The sequence below is a fragment of the Microtus oregoni genome, unplaced genomic scaffold (assembly GCF_018167655.1).
Source record: "Microtus oregoni isolate MIOR12 unplaced genomic scaffold, Mior012 000029F_ref0000214, whole genome shotgun sequence".
NCBI classification, from domain to species: Eukaryota; Metazoa; Chordata; class Mammalia; order Rodentia; family Cricetidae; genus Microtus; species Microtus oregoni.
This window is the reverse complement of record NW_024543088.1, coordinates 4,440,163-4,464,958: the sequence shown is the minus strand read 5'-3', so window position 1 is coordinate 4,464,958 and position 24,796 is coordinate 4,440,163. Positions and strand designations below refer to the sequence as shown.

The window sequence follows — 24,796 nt, the reverse complement described above, 5'->3', positions numbered from 1 at the left end:
TACATATACAGAAAGAAACAAAGGTGCACACACATACATGAATTCTCATGCAAACACAAAAGGCATGGAGAAAGTATTTTCAGTTAAACAGGTCTGAGGTCACTTTGTTGGGGGTGGGGAGACCCTCGTCTCTGACTGATGGTCCAGTGTGTGAGGGAGAGGAACTGATTTGCATCTTATCAGAGAGGACATCAGCAGCTGCAAAGATAGAGCTCCCCCCCCCCCCCCATTCTGCAGACTCCCTGGAGCTACCAGCTGTCCGTGGTGCTAACTACAGGACACAGGATGTCTGGGGAACACTTGCTGATGATGATTGAGGCGAGCCACACTAAGCACCTGAGGAAACAAGCAGCTGCTGTGTGGCGCTCCCAGCTCGGCCGCCACTTTCTGCTGGTCTTTCTGTGGGAAAGAGAAGGAAGACAAAGGTCTGGAGAGGAGGCATAATTGCCCTGTTGTGCTTTGTGGTCCATCAGGAAGCTCAGCCCGCTGCATTCAAAGGAAGATGGGAATTCATGCTACAACCTGACAAGAGACTCTGTGAGGAGCAGAACTGGCCCAGGGAAAGCCCTGTCTCATCTAATCCTCCTGGTGATTAATCATAATTAAGATGCACCCCAACAACGTGTCATTATATGATCACAAAGCAGGTTTTGTTATTATTTGAGTAAGCCTCAAAGTTGAAACACACACAAACACACAACTGTTTTTCCCTCGCATGGGCTAAGGTTCACATTCCTCAGAGGCTATTTAATGGAAACCTTTACCCCGGCTCCCACCTCATGGTTTCTACCTTTGCCCAGCACTTGCCTTGAAGACTTCTAGTTAGAGATTTTACAAGACAAATAAAGGCCTGTTGAATTGGTGAAGTTTCTTCAGGAGCGAAAAAAAAGCCAGTGTTTAGCCGAATTTAGGATTAGATTCCCTCAGATCAGAATCAATAATAGTTCAGTGTTTCTGTAACTGTTTGCGCTTGTCTACAGCCTTCTCCATGCCAAGTCATCTTTCAGAAGACCCTCCTGGCACTGTGTGTCCTGCCAGCTAGAACTGGTGGAGGCTTGCGTGCTGTGAAAGATAGGAAGTCTGTTTAGTACAGGGTGTGTTGCAGCTATGGAGATCTGGTACCTTGTGGGTACCCTAAAGGTTGGCAGAGCTCAGCTGGGTCATATGGGACGTCCAGGAGGGTCCTGTTGAAAGTTGTTGGCTGAATCTTTACCAACCTTGTGGGTCAGTAATTAAATACAGCCTTTCTTCCAAAAAAGAAAGAAAAGCGAAAAGAAAGAAAAATTATTCTGTGTGTATAGGTGTTTTGCCTGCTTGTGTGTCTGTCTCTCTCTCTCTCTCTCTCTCTCTCTCTCTCTGTGTGTGTGTGTGTGTGTGTGTGTGTGTGTGTGTGTATACATACATATATATTTGCACTGTGCCCTCAGAGGCCAGAAAAGGGCATTGGATGCTCTGGAGCTGGGGTTACAGGCAGTTGTGAGCTGTCTAAATGGGTTCTGGGAACCAAACCCAATCCTCTGCAAGAGCAACAAATGTTCTTACCTGCTGAGACATCTCTCAGCCCTCTTCTTATTCTTCTTCCTCCTCCTCCTCTTCTTCTTTTCGGGATAGGGTCTCATGTAACCTAGGCTGACTCTGAGCTCAGTATGTAGCAAAGGATGACTTTGAACTTCTGATACCCCTGCTTCTTCCTCCCAAGTGGTTGGATTACAGACATTTGCCACCAAGTGTGTTATATGTGGTACTGGGGCTCAAGCACAATGTTCCATGAGCTAGGCAAGTACTCTCCCAACTGAGCTATGTCTCCAGCCCTCTAAACATAGCAAAATGGAATTATAGGTGCAGCAGCACACATCTGTAATCCCAGTACTTAGGAGGTAGTGGGAGAAGGATCAGGAGTTCAAAAATAGCCTGGGTTACATGAGACCTTGTCTTAAACAACTAAACCCCCCAAATTACATTATATAAATGTACAATTGAATAATTATTTAAAAACAAAGACGGTATGGAGAAGTGCTTCAACACAACACCAGCGAAACTGTCAAAACTGGCCAGTGAGTTGGCTCAGCAGGTAAGAACTTGCTGCTAAGTGTGACCACCTACATTCAGTCCCTGTGCCTCACATGGTAGAAGGAGAAAACTAACTGAATAAGTTGTCCTCTGATTCCCCCACGTGTGCTGTAGCATGTGTGCTGTAATGTGTGTGTGCTACCCTCCACTTAAATATACAATAAAACAACAACAACAAACCTTTTTGTTAGGCAGTGGTGGCACCTTTAATCCCAGTACTTTGGGGGCAGAGGCAGGTGGATCTCAGTGAGGTTTTTTTTATTTATTTATTATGTGTACAACATTCTGCTTCCCACACATCAGAAGAGGGCGCCAGATCTCATTACAGATGGTTGTGAGCCATCATGTGGTTGTTGGGAATTGAACTCAGGACCTCTGGAAGAGCAGTCAGTGCTCTTAACCTCTGAGCCATCTCTCCAGCCCCGATCTCAGTGAGTTTGAGGCTAGCCTGGTCTACCAAGTGAGTTCCAGGACTGTTACACATAGAAACCCTGTCTCGAAAAAACAAAAGAAAAAAGAAAAAGAAAGAAAATGATGATAGGGGCTCAGTGGTTGCTCTTCTGGAGGACCCAGCTTCAATTCCCAGTACCCACATGGCAGCTCACAACTGTAAATTTTGACAACCTCATACAGACATACCTGCAAGCAAAACACCATGTACTTAATACAAATAAATTATTAAAAAGACATACAGAAAAATGATGATGCCAGGGATGTAGCTTAGTTGTCAGAGTGCTTGCCCAGAATGCACAGAGCCCTGTGGTCCATCCTTAGCACTACATAGAAACTACATAGAATTGGTGTCGGTGTACACACACACACACACACACACACGCACGCACGCACGCACGCACACGCGAGCACCTATAATCCCAGCATTCAGGAAATGGAGCAGGAGGATCAGAAGTTCAAGGTCATCTTTGGTTACCCAGTGAGTTTGAGGCCACCATAATGTACATGAGATCCTGTCTCAAAACAAAACACTGACAGCTATATGTTTGGAGGTCCCCCAAAAGGTGTATTCCTAAAAACTGTTATCATTGGATCTACCTGGCGTCTTCATAGAAAAGTACAGATTTCAGGGTTTGCTTGCTTGCCTGCTTGCTTGATTGGTTGGTTGGTTGGTTAGTTGGTTGACTGATTTTTCCAGACTGTCCAATTAGGGTTTTTTCATTCATTCATTCATTCATTCATTCATTCATTGATACAGTTTCTCTGTGTAATAATCCGGGCTGTCTTGGAACTATATTTGTTGATCAAGCTGGCCTGGGTGTTGGGATTAAAGGTGTGCATCCCACTGCCCGGTCTTTTAAAAATTTGTGATTATATTTATTTATTTGTTTTCTGTGTCATGGTATAAATATATTTGTGCCGTGTGGAGGTCAAAGCACAACTTGGGGTCAGGATTTTCCCTCTGCCATTCTCCTGGAGCAAGCCTGGGTCCTTAGGAGTGGGGCCTTTTTAACCACTTCTACCATCCCTAAGACCTGCTCTTCATTTCTCATCCCTGGCTCATGAGACTGCCCAAGCAGGAGGTGAAGACTAAGGCAGAGGGGCTTTGGATGCAGGCCCCGATGAGCTCAAGTACTCAGAAGACTGAGGCAGGAGGATCACACGTTTGAGGCTAGCTTGGACTACATAGCAAGACTCTGTCTACAAAAACAACAAAATAAACAGAAACATTGGCCGGGCACTCAGGCGAATCTTTTTTTTTTTTTAAAAGAAAGCATTTTTTTTTCAAACTTTTTTTTTTATTTATTTACTTAACTTTATTATGTTTGTTGGTGTGAAGGTGTCAGATCTCATGGAACTGCATTTTCAGACAGTTGTGAGCTGCCATGTGGGTGCTGGGAATCGAACCCGGGTCCTCTGGAAGAGCAGTCAGTGCTCTTAACCGCTGAGCCATCTCTCCAGCCCCGACTCAGGCGAATCTTAACACTTCAGTAGCAAGACGATATGTGTGCAATGCACAAGGAGGCCAAAGAAGGTGTTGGATGCCCTGGAACCGGAGTCATAGATGATTGTCAGCCACTATTAGGGTGCTGAAATTGAACCCAGTTCTCTGTAAGAGCAGCTAATGCTCTTAGCCACTGAGTTGTCTCTCCAGCCCAACTCCATAAAGATTTTTATGACTGTCCCTTGCGTCTCTAACTTGGATCCTTCTTGCTGTTGCATTACTTTAATCCCTCTTCAAGCAAATTGGGAGAGCAAGTAGGTTAAAGTTTATCCCAGGCCCTAGTTCTCTGCCAGTAGTTAGCTGATTTTATCTGCATGTTTTATCTGCTGACTTTATCTGCATGTTGTGTTGACTACCCAACAAGTGTGTCTCTGTGAAACTCTTGGCTTCTGCTGCCTTCTACATCCTGTCTAAGGCATGTGACTCCAGGCAGAAGATCACGTGTCTTTCAGAGTTCTGAGCCACCTCCCACTTGGAAGGCGGGGGAGTAAGTCAGTATGACAAAGGTTATGTCTAATAAATTAGCACTTTTAATATATGTAATCTATACTGCGACATAATGATGTTCTCCATAAGACAATTACAAGATTTATAAAAAGTACACAACAGACGGTGAGAGTCAAGAATGGAAAATCACTTTAAAAACATATTAGCGAACAGATTCCCACTCCCAACTCCACCCCCAAGTTCATCAGCATGGATTCCTTCGTTTGGAGGTAAGCTTTATTTAACGATGACTTTCGGATCATTTTTGATGTGTCAGACTGCTCTAAGCACTTTATATGTAATCACTCTTTAGTCTTTATCTAATTTTAGGGCATTTTCATCACTCACGAAAGAAATCCTGGAGCTGGTGAAAATGGCTCAGCAGGTAAAGAAAGGCTCTTGCTGTTAAGACTGACAACCTGAGTTCAATCCCCACGATCCAGATGGCAGAAGAGGAGAACCAATTCGCAAAGGTAGGCTTCTGACCTGCACAGAGCACCATGCCATTGGTGTGCATGCACGCTCACACAGAAATAAATAAAGTGGTAAGAAATGTTGCACCCGCTCCCAGCCTTTCCCCACCCCACCCCAAGTCCTAGGCAACCTCTAAATTACTTCCTGTTTGGGAAGAGGGGCGCGTTGCCCATTCTAGATATTGTATATATATAAAATCATATACTATATGGCTTTCTTTTTTTTTTGTAAATGACTTAATTGCTAATTCCAATTTACAAATGATACAGAAACAGAAGCTAAGTGTTTTGGCCAAAGTAAGCAACAAATGTAAGACCTAGGTTCCCAAGACTTTGCTACGTTTTACAATAACAAATGAAAAAGGTGGGTGAGGTGGCTCAGCAGACAAGAGTGCTTGCCACCAAGCCTAAGGACCTGAGTTCAATCCCTGTGATCCACGTGGTGGAAAGAAAGAACCAACTCCCCTAAATTGTTCTCTGACCTCCTTACACGCCCCCATGGCATTCCCTGCCTACAGAAAATAAGTAAATAAACATCTTCAAATGAATAATCAAAAGTAGATAAGCATGGGGATGAAGAGATGGCTCAGAGATTAAGAACACTTGCTCCTCTTGCAGAGGACCCAGGTCTGGTTCCCAGAACCCATATGACAGCTCACAACCATCTGTAACTCCAGTTGCAAGGGATCTGATGACCTCTTCTGGCTTTTGAGAATACCAGGTACACATGGGGTACACATGTACATGCAGGCAAATGCTCATTAAATAGAAATAAATAATATATTTTAAAAGTTTAGACAGCTAGGTATAATGGCACGTGCCTGTAATTCCAGAATCATGAATTCAAGGCCAGCCTGGGTGCTTTCTGTGTCTCAAAAACAAAAACAAACAAAAAGCTATTTATTGCAGATCTTTTGTAAAAACAAGGCAAAGGCCAAGTTGTTCCTTCCGCGCCTCTCTGGGGAAGAGATGAGGTAAATGTGCTCCGTGGTGGGGTACACTTTTAATCTCAGCACCCCACAGGCAGAAGCAGGCGTCTCTAAATTTGAAATCACCCTAATCTACATAGCAGGTTCCAGGTCAGCCCACTGGTCTTCAGTGAGACCCTATCTAAAGAGAGAAAGGGGCTGGAGATGGGAGAGAAAAGGAGAGATTAGTTTAGAATTTGCTTTCAGGTAAGGCCAGGAGACAGAGAATGGTGTTTTCCCCAGGGAGCAGCAGCTCAACAATCTTTGTCTGATTCCAAAGATAGAATCTCTTTCTGTGTTTTAAATTTCTTTGGCCTGACTAGTAGATGAATTCTTTCCTACACTGAGAAATCCCTATGGTCTTTTTTTTTTCTTAATCTGGGTGTGTATGAGTGTGTGTGTGTGTGTGTGTGTGTGTTGTGCACGTGTGAGTGTTCTTGTATGTTAGTGACACTTGTGAATACACACACATGCCATAGCTTGCATGTGAAGGTCAGGGGACAACTTTGGATGTCAGTCCTTGCTTTCCACTTTGTTTGACACAGATCCCCTGTTATTTTTTCTTCTGGATACTCTCGGCTACTTCGAATTTCTGCAAAGACTCTGGGCCTTGCCTTCCCATGGATGCATCCCGTGCTGGATGAGGTTCTCTAGGGGAGCCCTGCAGCAGCCCCACCTGACATCATTCTCATTCAGGCATTCCGGAATCGTCAGTTACATGTGCACCCTCACAAGATGCACAGCCATGATAAACAAGACAGACTCAGTCCTCGTTCTCACCAAGATACCATGAAGTTTATAAAGAACATGTGTGCCAAGCAACCGTCCCTGGTGATCAGGGACGACTTCTCGGAGATGACGTTTAAGCAGCAATCCGAAGAGACAGAAGGAGGATAAAACAAAGGGAGGTGGGGAGTTGCAGATGTGTACAGGTTTTTGTTTGTTTGGTTTGGTTTTTTGAGACAGGGTTTCTCTATGTAGGCCTGACTGTCCTGGAACTCACTCTGTTGACCAGGCTGGCCTCAAACTCAGAGATCCACCTGCCGCTCCTGGGATTAAAGGCCTGCCCGACTGTGTGCAGATCTTAACACTTATTGTCTGTGGTATGTCAAAGCGGAGAATGTGGTTCTCTGCTAGGCAGTCCTGGGGCAGGTAAGTGTTGGTGGGAGAAAGGAAGATCTGGTGTAAGATGCTGGGAGTCGGGTGTGCTGGGGGGTGGGGAGAGTAGGCAGAGTCAGGCACTGAGTTTGGTAAAGAGATAAGGCTTGAGGGGTGACTGGGGGTGATGTAGAGTCAGGCCTGGCTCCTCCCACTTGTCCCCTCAGGACATGGGCTCTATTTCCACTTTTAGACCCAGGGCACAAGATACTCTGGGAGTCCTGCCTTTTCTAAGATCCCTGTGGAAGCCACAGAGCAGCAATGCTCCCATCCCTGTTTTAATTGTTGGTTTCTGCGGAGCCGTGGGCTTTTCTTGCAAAGGGCACAGATCCTCCTCATGTTTGCTTTTCCCCAGTTGATTCCACAAGCATTCAACTAACCCGGTGTGTAGCTGTAGTGTGTTAGGCGCGCTTCAGACACTGAGGTGAACAAGATAAGGTTGCTACCTTCGAGGAGATTATTCCAAAGACAGGCAGAGCATAAGCCACGTGGGAAACCCCACCCACCAGTCACAGAGCCTTTACCCCAAGCCCATAAAACCAAGCTGACACTGAATGTCACCACCTGCTACGTTGCTTCCCGCCAAGGCAACTGGGCCAGACTGGGCAGGGCAGGCGTAAGCCAGCATGTAGGCAGGTGGGACAAGGCTTCTGGATTCATGCCTGCTACTTGGTGCCTACCACGTCACCCTGTGGCACACGCCCAGCCCTGGACTAGTGGGGATTTCAGGAAGGTAAAACAGAACCTACAAGCAAAGCAAGACCTGGAGAGACAGGATCTAGAATTGTATATGGTCCACTCTTGGGGAATCTGGGACAAGGTGCTTGGGTGACCTCCTAACAAAACGAATATATCCAGGCGTATATGAGGAACAGAGAAAAGGCCCATTCTAGACCAGGGGCATGGTTGAGTGGTAGAAGACTTGTCTAGACTTCCCCAGTGAGGGGATGCAAGCAGGGCTCAACAAGAGAACATTTTCATAGAGTCCCCCAGTGAGGAATCGGAGATGTAGTTCAGTGGCAGAACCCTTGCCTAGATTCCTCCAGTGAGGGGGCTGAGGAGCCACTTGGACCTGCCTCTTTTTTGTTTGTTTTCCTATTTCCTTTTAGACATTTACAGGGTCTTGCTGTGTAGCCGAGGCTGGGTACAAACTAGTCATTCTCTTGCCTCAGCTTCCCAAGTGCTGGCCCTGCAGACATTACACTCAGCCTCCACCTGGTCCTCTGCAGCTTGTCCTACCGTACCGTCAGTTTTCATCCCCATGGTGGTCTCAGGGAAGCCTGTGAGCTTTGGGGGTGAGGGTGGGGTGTCTCAGGAGAGGAAACAAGTTCTGTCTTCCCCACAACACAGAGGCCTGCCTTAAAAAGTGACAAAATGGCCTGATGGGGGTGGCCTGCACCTTTTATCTCAGTACTCAAGAGGCAAAGGTAGGCAAATCTCTGTGAGTCAGAGACCAGCCTGGTCTACAAAACAAGTTCCAGGACAGCCAGGGATACAAGGAGAAACCCTGTCTTGGGAAAACAAAACAAAACAAAAACCAGTGGGGAAATGACCCTTGTGTGACCTACTTATATAGAACCTGGAGTCAAAGCTCAAAGGAACTGACAGTGTCACGGCAGCCGCTGTCTGAACCTGCCTGTGGTTCCCTTTAGGACCCAGAGCCCAGCAGGAAGCTTTGTCTCACCAGTAGCCCCCACCCCTTGTGGCTGGGGCTAAAGGTGACTTTAAGGCTAAAGGAGGTCCCAGGTGACTTCCTGTACCTCCTGTTGCCCTGCCTGTTTGTGTCCAAAGGTATTTATTAAGGTAGTTCTTGCATCTGATAACAGGATGGGCTGGAATGAGTGGTTCTTTTGTAACACACAATGGACTTATTTAATAACCCAAAGAGGTGTGGCTATTTCTTCCTATTAGAAATAAGTATGCTTTGCTTTTCTCTTCAGTGCTGGGGCTAAAATCCTGAGTATTACAATCTGCTAGACATTAACTTTACCTTTGAGCCAGGCCCCCAGTCCTTCACTGGGGATTCTAGGCAGGGCCTCTACCACTGAGCCCAGCCCATAAATAGAATTTCCCTATCTTCTTGTTCACTCTGAATTATAGCCTTTGTTTTTGAGACAGGGTCTCACTACATAGCTCTGGCTGCCCTGGAACTGGTCTCAAGCTCACAGAGATCAGCCTATCTCTGCCTCCCAAGTGTTGGGATTAAAGGAGTGCACCACTACACCAGCCTGGGCTGGGTAGTAGCCTTTGCTAAAAAGGCATGTGTGCATATTGTCTTGGATTTCCCACCCAAGTCTATATTCTTCTCAGGAAGCTCTGACACCTAGGTGTCCCAGGAGCACATCAAGTGTCTCTCTACAAAAGAATCCTTGAGGTTGGAGCTGTGCCCATTTTCCAGATGCAGGGACTAGGGAATCATCCCATAGAATGATGTGTTTTAGGTCAGTGTCTAACACACAGCAGGAAGGAAGGGTTCCTGGGGAGGAACCTTCTGCCAGTGACGTCACTTGGGCTTTGAGCCATCTTGTTGTCTCCTCCACACTGTTTCTGCCTGGAATGGGGGTGGGGCAGAGACAGTCCCTGCCCCACCTGCTCCCTCCTCCTGGTAAAGGGTTAGAGTTCAGTGTACCCAGGCAGGCCAGTGGAGACTTTGAGGATAGACTCCGCAAAGGGAACCTGAACACCAGAAGGCAAACTTATCCAGATTTCCATCTTATTTATTCCCATTTATTGTCCAGGAAGGTGTCAGGTGACAATGTGGCATACTTGCAGCCCGCAGGTCTTGCTCAACAGTCCCAGATTCCTTTAAGAATACTCACTAATGGGTGGGGAAGCTAACTCAGTGGGCAAAGAACTCAATGCATAAGCATTCTGGCTTTAGTTCAGGTCCCCAGCACCCGTGCAAAAACCAGGTGTGGCGCTGCGTGTCCGTAAATTCAGCCCTGGGGCGCTGAGATGGTTGCTGTCTGGTGTCAACTTGACTATATCTGGAATGAACTACAGTTCAGAAATGGTCTGAACCTGTGGTCTGGATCCTGCTGCCGAAGACAACAGCCTTTGATTCAGATCTTGAGTCCGGGAAACACAGCCTCAATCTGGGCCCCACGGTCTAATGGAAGCCTATATAAGGACAGTGGAAGAAGGGAGGGCTCATCCATCCCTTCACTGGCACTGGAGCCTGATTCAAGATTCCAGCATATACAGAAGACCAGCTGAGACACTCAGCCTTGTAGGGCTGAGCAACTACTGTGTTCTTGGACTTCCCATTCACAGATATCCATTGTTGGATTGCAGCCTGCCATTCCAATAAATTATATATATATATATATATGCATATATATGGAGGGGGATTCATTTCATAAGTTCTACAACTAGAGAACTCTAACTAATACAGAGACAAGAAGATCTCTGGGGCTTTCTGGCCAGTCAGTCTAGACTAGTCAGTAAGCCCCAGGTCCCGCTGAGAGACCTTGTCTCAAAGCCTAAGGTTGTGGGAGGGCTGGAGAGATATCTCTGCAGTTAAAAACACTCGCTACTCTGGTAGAAGACAGACGTTTGGTTCTCAGCACCCAGAGGGCAGTTCACACCCTTCAGTAACTATAGTTCCAGGGGATCAGGCACCCTCTGCTGAGCTCAAAGGGTATTAGGCAGGCATGCATTTGAACAAACACATTAAAAAAAAAACTAATGGAGCCGGGCGGTGGTGGCACATGCCTTTAATCCTAGCACTTGGGAGGCAGAGACAGGCGAATCTCTGTGAGTTCAAGACCAGCCTGGTCTACAAGAGCTAGTTCCAGGACAGGCTCCAAAACCACAGAGAAACCCTGTCTTGAAAAAAAAAATGGGTGGAGGGCAATTGAGGAAGACCCTCAACATTAGCCTCTTGCTCTCATTCACAAACGTATGGGAACACACACACACAGAAACACAGGCATACATTTGTGATAGTTCTCCAACTGCAATGGTTGAGAAATAGAAACCATAAGCTAAACACAGTGACCCACACCTGTCATCCCAGCACACAGGCAGTGGGAACAAGAGGATTGTAAGTTCAAGACTAGCCCAGTTACATAGCAACTTCATGGCTAGTGTAGGCTACATAGGGCCTTGTCTCAAACAAACAAGCAAACAAACCAAAAAACCCCCAAAAACCTCACAAAACAGAAAAGAAGAATCATGCAAATATAACATATGACCAGACAAGGAATGACTATGTCAACAAGAGACAATGCCTCACCTCGTTAAGTAAAATACAGCATGAGCCCATACGCATATGCATATTCATGTCCACACATGCATATTCATGAGGACTGGAAGGAAATCATGGAAACAGTGGGTTTTGGGGTTTTTTTTATGTTTTTTTTCCCCCTAAATAACAGGAATAACAGGGTATTTCTTGTCTTTTCTACTTTTTTTTTTCATTCTTCTACTAATGAACCTGAATTATTTTATAGGCCAAAAAGAGGGCTTCTGAGCTGGGTGGCACACTCAAGAGGGCGAAGTAGGCGGATCACTGTGAGTTCCAGGCCAGCCTGGTCTCCAGAATGAGTTCCAGGATAGCCAGGGGCCAGGGCTACACAGAGAAAGAAACCCTGTCTCGAAAAAGACAAAATTAAAAAAAAAAAAGGAGGGTTCTGTGCAGGTGTGTGTATGTGCCTGCAAGTGCGTTTTATGATCTATTTTATTTGCAATGAAGTGAAGGTGTTGGGGGGGGGGGGGGCACGAGTGCCTATCAAGTCCAGACGAGGGAGTCAGATCCCCTGGAGCTGGAATTTTAGGCTGCCTGACATGGGTGCTGGAAATGGATCAGGGCTCTGCAGACCGGTGCCTGCCCTTTCCTGAAAAGCAAACCCCTCCTGTCCCTTCCTTTTGTTTTAAACTGGTGGACGCTACAGAGGAGATTTTTTTTTTTTTTTAATTCCCAGCAAGAGCAGAGGCTTGGTCACCAGCACACCCGCATGACTAGAGAACTTAAAATTAGGCTTTTTTTTTTTTAATCATATAACCCAATCCAGATGGCACCAATACAATATTCTTCATTTTTGCCATCTCTATTCACAGCTAAGCCAGGCCATGTTTTCTTTCACGTCTTGGTCACAGTTGTCTGATTATTCACTGCTGTTCACAAGAACTCACTCGCTAGATCTGCTGCCTCTTAGGGAGTGTTAAAAAAAAAAAGTGCCCTTTTTAGAGAGATAATTGAATCGGCTGAGGGAAGCAGAGCGTTTTATTTTTGGTGGAAATGGTTAGCTACATTCCACTGAGTCTCTCGATCCCACTTGGATTGTGAGCGTCTGTTCATCATTCGTGGCCTCTCAATTTCATTATTTCAGCGTTGCTTCTGAGCAAGGTCCAGAAGCCTAGAGAAGAAGCTCTAGTTGTCCTATTTAAATCCGCGTCTCTGTGTGAGACGTGTGATCCAAAGCTACCGCAGAGGTGGCCTCTTTGGAGATAAGGAGTCTAGTCAAGTCTCATGGAGCACACTTGGAAATCCCAGAGGTCTGGAGGCTGAGGCAGGAGGATTGCATATTCAAGAGCAAGCCAGCTTGGGCTATACAGTTAACTCCTATCTCCCAAAGTGGAACAAAACAAACAAACACACTGTAGAGCACTCACCTAGTATGCATGGTGCCCATGGTTTGATCACCAACATGGCGAAAAGGAATGAACTGGGCAGTGATGGCACATGCTTTTAATTTCAGCACTTGGGAGGCAGAGGTAAGGGATCTCTGTGAGTTCAAGGCTAGCCTGGTCTGCTGCAGAGCAAGTTCCAGGACAGCCAGGGCTACACAGAGAAACCTTTTCTTGAAAAAAAAAAGAAAAAGAAAAGAAAAAGAAAGAATGAAGGAGGGAGAGATGGAGGAAGAGAGTAAGAAGGGAGGAATGGATGGAGGGAAGAAGGGAAGGGAGAAAAATGAGGAAGGAGGGAATAGAAGAGACTGGAGGTAGGGGAGAAGAAGGGAGGGAGGGAGAAAGGAAGCAGGAGGAGGAAGAAAAGGAAAAGGAAGAAAAATAGGGAGGACAGAAGGAGCAGGGAGAGGAGGAAGGAAGGAGGGAGGGTGGAGGAGAGGAGGAAAGGAAGGGAGGAGGGAAAGGAAGGAAGGAGAGAGGGGGACGGAGGAAAGGAGGGAAGGAAAGGAAGAAAAGCAGAAGGGAGGAAAGGAGGAACGATAAATCTACCCAATTCTGGAATACCTAACAAGCCAGGTACCCGGAGGCAGGGGTGGAGGGATCTAGGTCTCCAGACCCAACCAACCAGCTCGCTTATATTCACAGATGAGTTGGCTGGCTTTCACAGCAAAACAGCCAGGGACAGAGTTAGTTCTTTTTCTCAGTATTGACTACAATTACCAGTAAACTTGCTGAGGTGATGGGATGTTTGGGCGATGTGTTACTTGGTTTGAATCCTCCTACCAAGATCCAACTGAGCCTCAGAAGATATAGTGGCTGTAAAAAAACACATTGTTACTATTTTGCAGTCTATCATTTGAATCTTTATTGGACAGGACTGATTTTCAAAATTGTGCGTGAGAGAGAGAGAGAGAGAGAGAGAGATTGCAGGTCCTGTATGCATCTCACCTTTCACCTTATTGGAAGGGTCTTTCTTGTATTTTCTGGGCTCTGTATACTACAGAGGAGCCTTCTCATGAGCTTCCAGGTTTGTTTTGTCTGTTTTTGTTTTTTCAATACAGACAGGGTTTCTCTGTGTAGCTTTGGCTGTCTTGGAACTCACTCTGTAGACCAAGCTAGCCTTAAACTCACACAGAGATCCGCCGCCTGCCTCTGCCTCCCCAATGCTGGTATCAAAGGCAAGCACTACAACCACCTAGCCAGTTTTTTGTTTGTTTGTTTTAATTTTTGTTAGTTTATTTTTCATGTGGGTTCAGGAGATCAAAATCAAAGCTAAATATTTTATCCTCGGAGCCATCTCCGCAGTCCCTGTGGTGGTTTGAACGAGAATGGTCCCCCAAGCCTCATAGATTTGCATGCTTAGTTTCCATTTGAGGAACTCTTTGGGAAAGACCAGGAGGTGTGGCCTTGTTGGAGCAGGAGTGTGCTGTGGGTGGACTTTGAGGTTTCAAAAGCCCAGGCCAGGCCCAGTCTTTCTCTCTCTCTCTCTGCCTGCTGCCTGCAGATAAGGATACAAAGCTCTCTGCTGCTTCTGCAGCACCATGCCTGCTTGCATGCAGTCATGCCTCCCACCACAATTATAACAGACTAACCCCCTAAATCCGTAAGCAAGCCCCCAGTTAAATACTTTCTTTTATAACAGTTGCTTTGGTCATGGTGTCTCTTCACAGCAATAGAAAACTAGCTAAGACAGCCCCCTCCCCATCCCACCTTCAGATAGGATCTTGCCGTGTAGACTAGACTGGTCTCACACTTGAAGAAATCCTCCTGCCTCAGCCTCCCTAGTGCTGGAATTACAGGCAAGAGACACAACACCTGGCTCACCTCAGTCCTTTCCAAGGCTGAATAATATTCCATTAGGTAGGTATGTGCCTTAGTTAGGGTTTCAGTCGCTGTGAAGACACACCATGACCACAGCAACACGTATAAAGGAAAACATTTAACTGATGTGGCAGTTCAGAGATTCAGTCCATTATCAGCATGGCCAGAAGCATGGTGGCATTCAGGCTGACATAGTGCTGGCTATATCTTGGTCAGAAGGCAACAAGAAGAAGACTGAGACACTGGGGGGTATCTTGAGCACAAGAGACCTCAAAGCCCACCCCCACAGTGACACACTTCCTCCAACGAGTCCATACCTACTCCAACAAGGTCATAGCTCATAATAGTGCCCCTCCCTATGAGCTTATGGGGGCCAATTCCATTCAAACCACCACAGTATGTCATGTTCCACTTATCCATTCTTCTATCCGTGGGGCTTACAGTGTTCCCAGCTTTGGGCTCATGTATAGCATTCTGCTGTAAGCATTCATGTGCCAACTATCTGATTTTGCCCCTGCTGCCAATGACTCTGAGAACATATTCCCAGGAATGAAACGGCCAAGCAAGTAGACATCTTATTCTCGTGTGTATGTGTGTCTGTGTAGGAGTATGTGCAAATATGTCCAGGTACCCGAGAAGGCCAGAGGGGGATGCTGAGTCCGTTGGGATAGGAATTATAGGTAGTAGTGAGCTATCTAACATGGATGCTGGGAACTGAACTCTGGTCTTCTGAACCAGACTCTTAATTTTGTGTGTTTGTGTACACATGTACATGCTGGTTAGTTCTTATTGTCAGTTTGACACAAACCTAGAGTCACCTGAGAAGACCCAGCCTGACCTGAAGATGCCTGTGGCTATATCAGTGAGAAATTGTCTAGTTGAAGTAGGGCCCCGTCCACCATGGACGGCACCATCCCTGGGCAACTAGCTGAGCATGAACCTGAGAGGGAGTGAGTAAGCCAATAAACAGCATGTCTTTAATTTGCTTGTTTGGTTAGTTTGGTTTTTTGAGACAGGGTTTCTCTGTGTAGCCCTGGCTGTCCTGGAGCACTCTCTGTATACCAGGCTGGCTTTGAAATCAGAGATCCGCCTGCCTCTGCCTCTGAAGTGCTGGAATTAAAGGCATGGGCCACCACCGCCCAGCTCAGCATATCTTTATCATTTCTGTCTCAGTTCCTGTTTAAGTTTTTGCCCTGCCCTCCCTCAGTGATGGACTATGGCCTGGAACTGTAAGTGGAAATTAACCCTTTCTGTTCCTAACTCACTTCTGATCGTGGTGTTTATCACAGCAACAGAAGCTAATCTAGAACAGCGTGTCTACGGGTGAATATGTCATGTGTGTGAGAGTACACGGTCAGGTAGCTACACATGTGTGTGCATGTGAATGCCCATGCATTCATATGTGTGTGGTGGTCAGAGGTTAGCCATGGGTGCTGTCCCTCAAGAGCCACTCACCTTTTTTTGTGTGTGTGTGTGTGTGTGTGTGTGTGTGTTTGCTTATTTGAGACAGTTTCACTATGCGTTCAGGATGGTCCTGAACTCATCTTACAGCCCAGGCTGGCTTTAACTCATAACAGCTTTTTGTCATTGTCGTTGTTTGGTGGGTTTTTTTTTTTTTTTTGCTGTTGTTTGTTTTTTGAGGCAGGGTTTCTCTGTGTAGCCCTGGCTGTCCTAGAACTCACTCTGTAGACCAGGCTGGCTTCAAATTCACAGAGATGCGCCTGCCTCTGCTTCTGAGTGCTAGGATTAAAAGTGTGTGGGTATTGGGTTTTCTTGTCCCAGCTTCCCAAGTGCTGGGACTACAGGCATGTGTCACCAGACCCGGTCATAAAAGTATTTCTAAGACAACCTCAATGGCTCCCATTTCTTCCTTTTTCTCTTTTTCCTTCTCCTCTTCCTCCTCTTCCTCTTTCTCATTTTTTGTGGACAGCATTGAGGACCTAACCTAGGACCACTTGTACATTTGGCAAGTGCTCTAGCTCTGAGTTACAGTCCTGGTCCTCACCTTGTTTTTCGAGATAGGGTCTCTCAGTAGCCTGGAACTCACCAAATTGGCTAAATCTGCTGGTCAGAGAGTTCTAGGGATCCCTTTGTCTGCACCTCCCCCACTGAACCCAGCTCTTTTAACATGAGTTGTAGGAATCAAACGTAGGTCCTCACACTTGTAAGGCAAGCACTTTCAACCGAGCTATCTCTCCAGCTCTAAGCACATATTTCTCTCTCTCTCTCTCTCTCTCTCTCTCTCTCTCTCTCTCTCTTTGTTTTTTCGAGACAGGGTTTCTCTGTAGCTTTGGAGCCTGTCCTGGAACTAGCTCTTGTAGACTGACCAGGCTGGCCTCGAACCCACAGAGATCCGCCTGCCTCTGCCTCCCAAGTGCTGGGATTAAAGGTGTGCACCACCACTGCCCGGCTCTAAGCACATATTTCAACAGTAGAAACTAGGCTTTTAGGAAAGTCCCATGACTCCTAATTCTTGGCGACAAACTATGCCCCTATACGGTATAGCTAGAAAACTTAAAAAAACACAACAGGGGCCTGGCAAGAAGACTCAGTGGGTAAAAACACTTTCAATCAAGCATGTTGTGGAATATTACTTTAACTATGTAAAGTGTGTTACACTTGCTTATGCTGCATTTATTTAACTGTGTAAAGATGTATTATATTTGGTTCACTTTGCCTGCCTAAGGCACTTGATTGGTCTAACGGAAAGCTAAATGGCCAATAGTTAGGTGGTAGAAGAATAGACTGGGCTGGCAGGCCGAGAGAATAAGTAGGAGGAGGAATCTAGGCTGGAGAGAGAATAAGAGAGAAAGAAAAGGAGATGCTTGGGGCCAGCCAGCCAGCCAGCCAGCCAGAGGAAGCAGGAAAGCAGGACATAGAGAATGAAGGAAAGGTAAAAAGCCCGGAAGGAAAACATAGATGAATAGAAAAGAGCCAGTGGGACTAGCTAGGCCAAGGCCGAGCATTCATAAGAAAGGTTTCCGTGTCATTACTTGGAGGCTGGCGGTCTGAGGAAGCCTGACAATCTGAGTTCAATCCCTAGGACTCATATGGTAGAAGGAGAGAGTCAATTTCCAAAAGCTGACCTCTGACTACACACACACACACACACACACACACACACACACACACACAAATAAATGTTATTAAAATACTAAGAACTGGGCTGGTGGCATAAGCCTTTAATCCCAGTCTAGTCTACAGAGGGAGTTCCAGGACAACCAGGGCCACACAGAGATACCCTGCCTAAAATGATGAATGAATGAATGAATGAATGAGAAAACAGCAGCATCAAACCCCAGGCCGTCAGTACAAGTAAGTCAGATAGTTCTCACTGGATGTTTTTCTACTTGGTTGTTTTGTTTGGTGACAGTGTCTTACTATGAGGCCCAGAGTGGCCTCGAACTTGCCATCTTCCCGTCTCAGCCTCACAAGTGCTAAGATTATAGGTGCGTATCATTGCTTCCTGCCAAAACCCTCACTTTTTAGATGAAGAAACTATGACATCCACACTCTGCAGTGGAAAGCCAGTTATTTTGTCCTAGCCTTGAAAGTTGGGTATAACTGCTTCTCTTATCCTCTTGGTGATAAAAGAAAATAAAACAAATTTAAGGGGAAAGTTATGTGGGACATTTCCTGCTGGGCCAGAAACTATTTGCTGCCTGTTAGAATGGACTGAAGAATGGCAAGAGATACATTAAATTCAAAGTGATAGGCATTATAAAGCATACGGGATACAGCCGATTAAGTCATAATCTTAGCCACAATCTATCATAGATGTCCTCTACACAAAGAGAAATCAGAAGCTCCATCCAACAAACAGCCCACTGGGATTCTGGCTTGGAAAACTATAATAAGCCTGGAGTATGTATAGTCACTGATCATTCTGGCTACCCAGCAACATCACAGAAGCCTGGTGATCATTTTCCCCTGCTCCCTTGCAGCTAAGAATCCTTTTCCTTGCCTTTCTTGCAGCTAAGGATCATTTCTCTGCTTCTCTTGCAGCTAGGGATGATCTTTCCTACTTCCCTCACAGCTAGAATCTTGCCATATAGCAACCCAAGGCTGAGAGAAAGAAAAGTGCCAGGCATGTCCATATCGAAAAAGGTTGGCTATGATTGCATCTAATGACAGAGAGAGAAAGAATCAGCCTGTATGCTATCTGCTTCTTTTGAACTAGTTTGGATGTGCTTCGAGACCTGTTTCTTCCAGAGTAGATGCCAAGCCAGATTCTCCGGGACTTTTAGATTACCCAGTATTCTTTAACACGTTCCTTTTCTGCTCAGCCCAGTTAAAATTAGTTCTGTGGTTACAACTAAGAATTTCGACTGATTCACTAAACTACTTGATGTCGGTTAGCCTTAAGTTCAGCTGTGAAGATTTGGAACACCCTCCACCCACAGCCCTGCCAAATAAGACTGTCTTAAATAGGAAAGCTTATCCTTTTCTCTCTTGGAAGCCTGGATGAACAGTTTTGGGTAGGCTGGCAGCACCAAGGCCTCAGGTGTCCCGAATCTTTCTGACTGCTTGTTCTGCCATCCCTCAGGAGTGGCACTATCCTCATGGTCCAAGGCGACAAGTAGAACTCCAGCCATTGTGTTTACATTTCAAAGGTTGCTTTGTTGTTTTGTTATAAATGTATTTATAAATATTATAAATGTGGTGGTACAAGCTTATAATGCTAACACTTGAGAACTTCAGACAGAAAGATTTAAACTCGAGCCCCAGACTCTACATTGTGAGAAAAGTAAAGATTATCAGCCATCTTTTTCGTTTTATTTATTTATTTACCTACTTATTTTATTTTTTGGTTTTTCAAAGCAGGGTTTCTCTGTGTAGCTTTGGAGCCTGTCCTGGAACTGCTCTTGTAGACCGGGGTGGCCTCAAACTCACAGAAATCCGCCTGCCTCTGCATCCCGAGTGCTGGAATTAAAGGCGTGTGCCACCACTGCTCAGCACTGTTATAATTTTTTGAGACAAGGATTTACTCTATCCCAGACTGACATAAAATTTGTAGCAATCCACCTGCCTCAGTCTCCTAATTGCTAGGATTATAGATGCCTGGCTAAGCCTTGAACTCGACATTCTTCCGTTCCAGTCTCCCAAATGCTGGAATTTACAAACTGTGCCATTATGCCCAGCTGACAGCCATTCTTCTGTGTGTGCACAGGCCTATGCTTGTGCATGTGGAAACCAAAGGCCAAGGCAGGTGTCTTCCTCAATTGCTCTCCACCTTGTTTTCACTTTAGAACTTTATTTTACGGGCTGGAGAGATGGCTCAACAGTTAGCTAAGAGCCCTGGCTTATCTTTCAGAGGACCTAGGTTCGATCCCCAGGACCCACATGGTAGCTCACAGCTGTTCATAACTACAGGCCCAGGGGATCCCATGCCCAGGAGTTCTGGCCTATAAGAGCACTGTGGTACACAGACATATGTGCAGGTAAAACACTCACTCATGTAAAATAATAAAATAAAAATTTAAGAAACAAGATTTATTTTACTATTATTTTAATTACGTAGCTGCGTGTATGTCTATGTGTGGGTATGTGTAAACATCTTAGGATACTAGAAGAGAATGTCAGATCTCCTGGAACTGGTATACAGGTACTTGTGAGTCACCCAGTGTGGGTTCTGGTATTGAACTCAGATCCTCTGGAAGAGCAATATTCATTTTTAACTGCTGGGCCATCTCTCACCACATCACATCCAGCCATTACATGGGTGCTAAAGGTCCAAAATTAGGATCCAAATTTCATACTTGCAGGACAAGTACTTTACCTACTGAGCCATCTCTCCCATCCGTCTCCTTTGTTTGGTTGTTTGTTTGTGTGAGACAGGGTCTTACTATGTAGACTAGGCTGAACTCTAATTCACAGAAATCCACCTGCCTCTGCCTTCTGTGTGCTGTGTTTCAAAAGTGTTTGCCACCAAGCTGAGCATTTGACAACCATCTTTTAAGGAAAGACCTAGAAGGTTCAAAATTTAGTTTCATGACTTTGTGAACTGTCTTGAAAACCTTTAAGTTGCGTAGTTTGAAAGGGTGGCTTGAAGTCAGGGATCTGCCTTTGCCTCCCGAGTGCTGGATTAAAGGTGTGCACCAACACGGCACCCAGTCAAATCCTTTTTTTTTTTCTTAAATTGTCCTTGTCAGGCATTTATCACATTTATGAATAAATTGCTAATATACTCATTTAACTTGGAGCAAAGATTTGACATCCTGACCCTGGCATTTGAAGGCTGCTCTTATGTATATTTGTATTTGTATTTATATTTGTATGTTGATGTGAAAGATGGATTCATTCATTTATGGACTCAAAGCTGAAAGACCATTAAAGGGTGGGACCTTGGTGGAAGAAGTAAGTCACTGGACAGGAATGCCTTAAAAGATCTTTCCTTTCTTTCTTTCTTGAGACAGGGTCCCATATAACCCAGGATAACCTTGAATTTATTTTGTAGCCGACCTTGAACTTTTGATTGTCCTGCCGCTGCCTCTGAGGTGCTGGGACTATAGATGTGAACTGAACACTCTATTCCTGGTTTGGCGGTCATAGCTACCTCTCTCTTTCAAAGAAATCAGGTCTGTCTCCACCCAACCCCAGCAATCTCTCCATCTGAAAGAGAGAAAGAGAGAGAGAGAGAGAGAAAGCGCTGATAAACAAGAAGCAAGCTGTGACCTTGCAGCCCCACCCTGTTCAACTTCTCAGAGCCAAGATAATTTTGAGTCTCACTAGATTTTAGCGCCTTTCTGACCTCTAGCACAGAGGCGAGGTCACAACTTCACACACACATACTGTTCTCTCTCAAAAACAAAACAAAACAAAACAAAAAACAACTAGCTCTAAGAGTAAGAAACCTCTCGTTCTTCAAGGCTCCACCACGCTGCCTACAGTATAATTCTTCGAATGTTCTGGGAACCAAAGGTCCTGTCTCCCCCTTTAGGGAACCTATAGTGTTATCTATGGCACAATGCCTGATCTTTTGGTTCTGAAAGAAATAGAAGACGCTTCGCTATCAGGACTCCTTGATGGTTGTCTGTTCTAATGAAGCCCCTCCTTGGACCTGAAGGCTTGCTCTCCCACTTCATAGCTGCCTATGGCCATGATGCTGGATTAATAACTCTATGATAATCAGTTTTAACTGTCAACTTGGCACAATCTAAAATCACTAGAGAAGGGATTCTAAATGAGGCAGTGTCTAGAGATTAGGTTGGTCTGAAGTTCTGTCTGCAGAAGTGGGGTGGGGTGTGTTTGTGTGCATTTATCTTGATTATGCCCACTGTGGGTGGCACCATTCCCTAGGAGGAGAATCCTGCACTGTTTGATAGTGCAAAGCGTGACTTGAGCTCTAACATGCCTGCATTCATTCATGGTTCTCTGCTCTTGACTGTAAATGTGGTGTGACTAGCTGCTTCAGGTTCTGTTCAGGTTCTGTTGTGAGGTACTCCCACCAGAGAACACACAGACACGTCCAAATCACCAGCGGGCCGCTACATGGGGAGCCCGCCCAAACCATGCAGCCCAGAGCTACTTTGTTCTTTGCCTTTTATGCATGAAAAACACACCCTGTGGACACACTTCGGTTAGCAAGGACAATCAGCGAGAAGTCAAAGTACAGAAACCAAAAAAAGTAGACTTAGGACTCTTCTGGATCCTGGGACTGTGGACTAGGTCTCTCTCGGGTGTGTTAGGTCTTCATTCCGACTTTGGCAGGTACTGGGGTCTATGTGCTGGATTCTAAAGACAGAACCTCAAGTGTCTCAGGCTGGCCTCAAACTCCCTATGTAGCTGATGATGACACTGAACCTAAGATCCTCTGCCTCCACGTCCCGAGTGCTGGGATTATAGGCATACACCCCTCCCCTGTTTATGCTGTGCTGGGAAGGGAACCCAGGGCTTCATGAATGCAAGGCAACCATCTACCAGCTGAGCTTCGTCCTTAGCCCTGCTTGCCTTTTTTGTTTGTCTTGTTTATTGTTTTTTTGAGACAGTATCTAGGAATATTACCTACCCAGGCTAGCATCAAACCCTTTGATTCAAGCGATCCTCATGCCTCAGCCTCTCAAGTCATGAGGATGACAAATGTGTATCACTGTACCCAGCTGAACTGTTATATATAAAATAGCCAAGTTTATGTTATGTGAATTCTACCATAAAACTATAAAAAGTAAAAGGAAAGAAAGAACCAAGGCCTGGAGGTGTAGTATTTGCCACAAATCCCCCAGCGAGGGGTTGGGCATGTAATTTAGTGTGTGATAGCTATTCTTGGTTGTCAACTTGACTACATATAGGATTAACTAAAACCCAAAAAATATAGGGCAAACCTGTGAGGGACTTTTGCTTGATTTGAAGCACAGAAGATCTACTTTTAATATGGATCCGTGAGGTAGGAAGATGCACCTTTAGTTCAGGTCATTTGAACTATGCAAACCACGGCTCATCTGGGCTACGCTTTCGGCTGAAAGCCTGTATATAAGGACACGGAAGAGAGAAGCCTTTGCTCTTTGTCTGCTTGCTCTCACCTCACTAGCAAGTTCACTCCTTCATTGGCATCAGAGCCTACTTCTTTCAGATGTCAGAGTATGCTGAAGACAGCTGAGACATCCAGCCTTGTGGGTTAAACAACAACTACCGGATTCCTGGATTTTTCATTCACAGCCCGACATTGTTGGACTGACTAGCTGGACCACAATCTGTAAGTCGTTCTGATAAATCTCCTTTCTAATCCCTGATGGCTTACTTTCCGGCAGCACTGACATTCCCACCCCTTCTCTGCAGCATCAGCACGGTGGCTGGGACCCTGTACATACATCTTCAAGGCCCTTATTGCTGCTCAGCACATGAAGTTCTCAGGCCCACATGCTCTTCACATCCGCCCACTTCCACGTTGGCCAAACCAGCTGCATTCCCCAGTTTCTCCAAAACTTTCCTGCGGGAAAGTTTCCAGCATTTGAGGGTGATGACCGATTCTGTGTGTCTGAGAGTAATGCCATTGCTGTTATAGAAGTAATGGGGAGCTATGGGGAAGAACTCCAGAGGCTTGGGTGCTGACGGTGACCTGGTGACACTCCAGCCAGCGCGTGGGTGTCCCCCGCCTTGGGCATCAGGCACCACCACAAACAGACCCTTGAAAATGCCAAAGAGATGAGGTGCGTCCTGGGACTGCTGGGCACTCACTTGAAGACAGGGACTTTTCTGGAGGGTGAGCCGGTGACACTGGCTAATATTGCAGATGTCTGCATTCTGCTTGGCTCTAAAAATGGGTCGTAGAGCCTTCTTTTAACCAGACAGACCTTCCCCAGTACCCACCAATGTCTCCTTCCCTGCACTTCAGGGAAGTCTTGGAGAAGGTGAACCTGTGAGAGAAGATGGCCCAGTCCGATGCTGAGAAGTCTGCAGAAAGCCAGCCTAACAAGGATACCTCAAGGAGAGGAGAGGGTTTACTGCAGGAGAAACAAAAGCCCTCGGCTGAGCAGAAAGAGGGAGAAAGACAGCTGCCCCAGCTCTGAGGAAGAGACGATGAGCGTGAGCAGGCACCGGCTGCTGAGCCTGAGGTCAAAGACCCTTCCTTCACTCACCTGCCCAAAAGCCCTTTCGTGTTGGATGAGTTTATGCGTAATTATGACAATGGGGACACCTCCTTCTGTGGTGCTGCCATATTTGTGGGAGCACTTTGATAGGGATGGCTGGTCCCTGTGGCATGCTGAGCACCACTTTCCTCAAGAGTTTACCCAGACCTTCATGAGTTGCAACCTCATCATTGGAATGTTCCAGCCATTGGACAAATGGAGGGAGAATGCCTTTGCTGGTGTTACTCTCTTTGGAACCAACAACGGCAGCTCCGTTTATAGCATTTGGGTCTCCGGAGGCCAAGAGCTTGCCTTTCCGCTGAGTTCAGATTGGCAGGAGGACAATGAGTCATATACATGGCAGAAACTGGATCCCGGTATCAAGGAGACCCAGACCCTGGTTTGAGAGTACGTTTCCTGGGGTGGGGGACTTCCAGCACATGGCTAAAGCTGTCAATCAAAGCAAGATCTTCAACCAAAAATGTCTTGCTGGCGCCTAGTTGCCTGCACCCACCCTTCAAGGGAGATGGGGGATATTAAAGGAAAAACATTGAGAACAAAAATAAAAATCTGTCTCATACACACACACACACACACACACACACACACACACACACACATATTCATTCTGTAAGTTCCATTGCTCTGGAGAACCCTGACTAATAC

The 24,796-nt window shown here is 45.9% G+C and overlaps 1 pseudogene; it reads left to right on the top strand.

Moving 5' to 3' along the window:
• Positions 1–2,005: 2,005 nt before the first annotated feature.
• Positions 2,006–24,630, top strand: LOC121464636 (annotated as a pseudogene).
• The last annotated feature ends 166 nt before the right edge of the window (positions 24,631–24,796 follow it).